At 43.2% G+C, this 6,041-nt stretch overlaps 1 non-coding gene across 1 annotated transcript; it reads right to left on the reverse strand.

The window, feature by feature from the left end:
• Positions 1-3,270: 3,270 nt before the first annotated feature.
• LOC123570868 (U6 spliceosomal RNA) lies at positions 3,271-3,377 on the reverse strand. Its single transcript, XR_006695087.2, has one exon. It is a non-coding gene; the product is annotated as a U6 spliceosomal RNA (small nuclear RNA).
• Positions 3,378-6,041: the final 2,664 nt, after the last annotated feature.

The following is a 6,041-nucleotide window of genomic DNA, read 5'->3' on the forward strand; positions in this document are numbered from 1 at the left end:
TGGGGAAGGGAGTAGAACTGACGAGCAGCTTCTCTTTTGATGTGAGTCCTGAATGTGGGAATCGTCGGTCACCATATTCCCAAGGCCAGGGTTTGTGTCAGAGAAGGTCCATGCCAGAGGAGGCTGAGAGGGCATTTACTATTCTTGATTCTGCAGTTGACTTGCCGTTTGAACCCTCTGACTTTTCCAGGCACTGGTTTTCCTTATAGTGTGAAAGTCAAAATTATCATTAGCTGGAGGGGAGGCCTGAGGGAAAGAGAGAGGAAGAGCAAGTTGATTGAGCTGCTTAGGCTGCTAGGCCCTATATGCATAAATCAGTAAGCTTAAACCTCGGTGGTTTATCCCTGGTGGCTCAAGGATGACAGCATTATGGAAATAAAGTCCTTTTTATATTCCTGCATCTGTATTAGCATACATACATTTACTTCTCATATTTATGAGATCCTTATAAATTTCTTTTCTAAAAAGTTTTTTTTGCCAAACTGAATTAAGTGTTAATTGCGTACTTATTATACACAAAGCACTATGCTTGGTGTTATGTGGTTTCTGCCCACAAAAGGCTTTCATTCCAGTAAAGAGGCAAAGATTTACACAAATAAATCACCATACAAGGTAGAAAGTCGTAATGCCAAAAGAGAGACATAAATAAAGTGTTGTGGGTTCACAGAGAATGGAATACTTAATATAGTTGGAAGAGGTAGGTTCAGTTGTTCATTATTTTGTTTAAAAAATATTTCTTGCACTTCTACTACATGCCAGGATGTTTGCTAAATGACAGAGATTCAAAAACAATGACACCAAGCCCTTAGCTGAATGGGGAAAAGTATATCAAGAGTGGCATTTGAGCAATGTAAGGTTGAAAGTTGTGCTAATGTCAGATTTTGGAATGGGAGCAGGTAGAAAGGGAGCATATTCCAGGCAAAGGAAAAAATAAGCAAAATATCAGAGTAGCAAACCAGCTTGTATTTCATCAGCCTCCGTGTGCGGTTCCCCACTACTACCGAATCCCAACACCCACCCACCCACACACATCAGTTAATTTAGGACGGGGCTTCTCCCCGAGCATGCTCTGTAATACAAATCCTCTGTGAGGTTGGTTTATTTGCCAGAAGAACAATATTTCTCCTATTAGCAATTATCTAGGTTGTTTCTGATTGGAAACTGTAATTAAAATGATACCATGAACATCCTCATACATGTGTCTTTGTGTACTTATGTGAATATTTTCTACAGACTAAAGTTTTAAAATAGGGTTATAATAAACCAGTTTCAAGGATGAGTCGCCAATGGACAGGATCTCAGATTCCCAGGGTGATGATGAGTGTGTAAGAGAGAGCACTGAGCACTCCCCACAAGGGAAGATGGAAGTCTCTGAAGACAAATGTCACCTGCCTCCTAATTTCATCTAGTGGAAGCTCTGCCTATAACCTCAAAACTGGGGTTTGCTTCCAGTCACAGTGGCTCTCACCTATAATCCCAGCACTTTAGGAGGCTAAGGCAGGAGGATTGTTGGAGGTCAGGAGTTTGAGATCAGCCTGGGCAACACAGTGTGAACCTGTCTGCATATATATATTAACCAGGTGTGGTGGTGCGCACCTGTAGTTGCAGCTACTTGGGAGGCTGAAGCAGAAGGATCACTTGAGCCCAGGAGTTCGAGGCTGCAGTGAGCTGTGATGGCGCCACTGCACTCCAGCCTGGGTGACAGAGTAGGGAGACCCTGTCTCTAAAAAACAGAAACAAAAACAAAACTGAGGTTTGCCAAATAGGTCTGCCTTCTAGTGCTCTCTGAGACTCATTTCTCTCTTGGTGTGGTAAGCGTTGCATTAACACTCCCCAACAGACAAGTGGAAGCAGCACCAACGTTTTAAGATATAGTATGTGTGAAAATCTGAACACTGAGAAATATATACCCATTAACCTTTTACCTGTCATTGAAAAAGGTGGGACCTATTTCATTCTAGCTCTTGATAGTAAGTGCCTGGAAACCCCTGGGTCTGATGCAAGTGTCAGGCCCTTGTCCAAATCCTGCTTCTCTTGTTCTGCTTCGCTGAAGGGCAGGAGCACTGAGCAGAGAAGGAGCAACAGGAGCTACCCCTGCTCAAAAATATCTCCCCCTTACATCCTAACAGGAGAGTCAACAAATCGCTCAATCTTTTTCCCTTTTTTAAAAAATTTACATATGGTTTACATACCATAAAATTCACCACTTAAAAATGCAAGGTTCAGTGGTTTTTAAATATACTCGCAAGGTTGTTCAGCCATTACTATCTAATTCCAGAACACTATTACCCCCAAAAGAAGTTCCATACCCGGCTGGGCGCCATGGCTCATGCCTGTAATCCCAGCAATTTGGGAGGCCAAGGCAGGAAGATCGCTTAAGGTCAGGAGGTCGAGACCAGCCTGGCCAACATGGTGAAACCCTGTCTCTACTAACAATATAAAAATTAGCTGGGCATAGTGACACATGCCTGTAGTCTCAGCTACTGGCGAGGCTAACTTGAGCCTGGGAGGTGGAGGTTGCGGTGAGCAGAGATCGCGCCACTGGACTCCAGCCTGGGCAACAGAGCAAGACTGTCTAAAAACAAAACAAAACAAAACAAAACAAAAGCCCAGTCCCTCCCTATATCCCCTCCCCCATTTCCTAATCTACTTTAAGTCTTTATGGATTTGCCTATTCTGATCATTTCATCTAAATGTAGCCATACAAAACATGGTCTTCTGTGACTGGCTTCTTTCAATAAGCATGATGTTTTCAATATGTGCTGTAGCATGTATCAATACTTTACTCCTTTTTATGGCTGAATAAGATTATATTGTATAAATAACCATATTTTTAAATGCATTCATCTGTTGATGGACATTTGGGTTGTTTCCACTTTTTGGCTATTATGAACAATGTTGCTATGATCATTTGTGTATAAGGGTTTTTTGAGGTGAAAGAAGTTTTTTGTTTGTTTTGTTTTGTTTTTTCAAGACGGAGTCTCACTCTGTCGCCCAGGCTGCAGTACAGTGGCACGATCTCAGCGCACTGCAAGCCCTCCCTCCTGGGTTCACGCCATCCTCCTGCCTCAGCCTGTTGCTGGGACTACAGGTGCCTGCCACCATGCCTGGCTAATTTTTTTGTGTTTTTAGTAGAGACGGGGTTTCACTGTGTTAGCCAGGATGGTCTTGATCTCCTGGCCTCATGATCCGCCTGCCTCAGCCTCACAAAGTGCTGGGATTTCAGGTGTGAGCCACCACGCCTGGCCGAGGTGAAAGAAGTTTTAATGGAAAAATATGAAATGCTTTCTGAATATGCATGTCATTCTTGTGCAGGGGCCATGCTAATCTTCTCTGTATTGTTCCAGTTTTATTAGGCTGGTGCAAATGTAATTGCGGTTTTTGCATTGTTGAAATTTGCTGTTTGATATTGGAATACTTTCTTAAATAAATGTGGTTATGTTATACATGATTTTAATGTACATTTCTTGCTTTTGTTTTTTGGTAATGACTTATTACTTGCTGTTTATTTTACATTTATTTTAGACTATGTAAATGACGTTGGACAAAAAGCAAATTCGCGCAATTTTCTTATTGGAGTTCAAAATGGGTCATAAAGCAGGGGAGACAACTTGCAACATCAACAACGCATTTGGCCCAGGAACTGCTAACGAATGAACGTATAGTGCAGTGGTGGCTCGAGAAGTTTTGCAAAGGAGACAAGAGCCTTGAAGATGAGAAGCCTAGTGGCCAGCCATCGGAAGTTGACGACGACCAACTGAGAGCAATCATCGAAGCTGATCCTCTTACAACTACATGAGAAGTTGACGAAGAACTCAACGTCAACCATTCTATGGTTGTTCAGCATTTGAAGCAAATTGGAAAGCTGAAAAAGCTCCGTAAGTGGGTGTCTCATGAGCTGAGCAAAAATAAAAAAAAAAATCATTGCTTTAAAATGTCCTCTTTTCTTATTCTCCGCAACAACAACAAACCATTTCTAGATCGGATTGTGATGTGCAATGATTTTATACAGTCAGCAATGACCAGCTCATTAGTTGGACCAAGAAGAAGCTCCAAAGTACTTCCAAAGCCAAACTTGCACCAGAAAAAGGTCATGGTCACTGTTTGTGGTCTGCTGCTGATCTGATCCACTACAGCTTTCTGAATCCTGAGGAAACCATTACATCTGAGAAGTATGCTCAGCAAATCCATGAGATCCACCAAAAACTGCAACACCTGCAGCATTGGTCAACAGAAAGGGCCCAACTCTTCTCCATGACAACCTCGCTTCGTGCGACTTCACGCGGCACAACCAATGCTTCAAAAGTTGAACAAATTGGGCTATGAAGTTTTATCTCACCTGCCATAGTCACCTGATATCTTGCCAACTGACTGCCACTTCTTCAAGCATCTCGACAACTTTTTTTTAGGGAAGATGCTTCCACAATCAGCAGGATGCAGAAAATGCTTTCCAAGAGTTCGTGGAATCCCGAAGCACGGATTTCTATGCTACGGGAATAAACAAACTTATTTCTCATCGGCAAAATTATGTTGATTGTAATGATTCCTACTTTGATGAATAAAGATGTGTTTGAGCTGAGTTATAATGATTTAAAATTCATGGTCTGAAGCCACAATTACTTTTGCACCAACCTAATGGTATGTGCGCTGCTAAAGCGAGCACTTACGTACAAATGTTGGTGTGGATATACCCTTTTTCAATTCTCTTGGTTATATACCCAGAAGTAGAATTGCTTGGTCATAAAGTTGTTCAATCTTAAGGACCAAGGCTCCAGGGAAGCTTTTAAGATTTTTTTAAACAGCAGTTTTAAATTCACAGCAAAATTTAGACGGTACAGAGCTTTCCCATGTACCCCTGCCCCCACCTGTGTGCAGTCTACCCCATTATCAACACAAGGAAGCTTCTGAATTGTCCATACCACAGGGTGAATTGCTTCAAGTAGCCAATCAGATTACTTTGGGCTATCACCTTGAGGAATAATTTTATTTAGGAAGCAGGGGAGCGGGAGGGCAATTTTAGAACTTAGGGCAATGTGGAGGAAGACATTTATATTAGGATTCGTATTATGAAAGAAATTGAGCACAATTAAATTAGGCAATGGCGGAGGTTTTTTGGCAGCCTTTCATAATTGCAGAGGGGATATAGTCGGAATTCCAGGATATCTGGAACCAGGAGCTCCAATACCACTAACTCTTCCTTATCTCTCAGCTTCTGTCTGCATGAGGCTTCATTCTCTCAGCACAGCTTCCTTCATAGCAAGGAACAGGACTGTCAACAGTTCCCCTGCCTTGGTACTCACAATGTTGTTCCTAGACAGAGACTGAATTTCTTTCCTTAAGCTCCAAGTGAAAAAATCCTGGGGATGGATGCTGCTTAACTTGGCTTGTGGTTTGACCTAGCTTTGACCAGGCTGTGGAATGCTCTGTGGTCAGTGCACAAAGTATTCTGACTGGCCCAGTTTTAGTCATGTTCCCACCCAAAGACTCATGAATGTGGCCAAAGGGCAGGATTTGTAATAACGTGGCCCTCCTTTTGAACCACATGTTTGTAATGGGGAGAAGAACATGCGTCAGAAGAAAAGGGGTTCCATTACCCAAAGAAGGGAGGAGTTCTGGGCTGGCACACACCAGGTGTCCACCAGAAATGCCTGGGTAGGTTGGCATGACCCTGGGAAGCGTGAGTGCCCTGGGGGCCCAGAGGGGCAAAAGGCTCAGAGAGAGGTGTGTTTTTTGTTTGTGAAATGGAGTCTTGCTCTGTCACTCAAGCTGGAGTGCAGTGGTGCGATCTCAGCTCACTGCAACCTCCGTATCCCAGGTTCAAGTGTCTCCTTCCTCAGCCTCCTGAGTAGCTGGGACCACAGGCGTGTGCCACCACGCCCAGATAATTTTTGTATTTTTAGTAGAGATGCTGTTTCACCATGTTGGCCAGGCTGGTGTCAAACTCCTGACTTCAGGTGATCCACCCAACTTGACCTCCCAAAGTGCTGGGATTATAGGCATGAGCCACCGTGACCGGCTCAGAGAGGTTTACGTGTAGCAAA

This window comes from Macaca fascicularis, chromosome 1 (assembly GCF_037993035.2).
Source record: "Macaca fascicularis isolate 582-1 chromosome 1, T2T-MFA8v1.1".
Taxonomy (NCBI): Eukaryota; Metazoa; Chordata; class Mammalia; order Primates; family Cercopithecidae; genus Macaca; species Macaca fascicularis.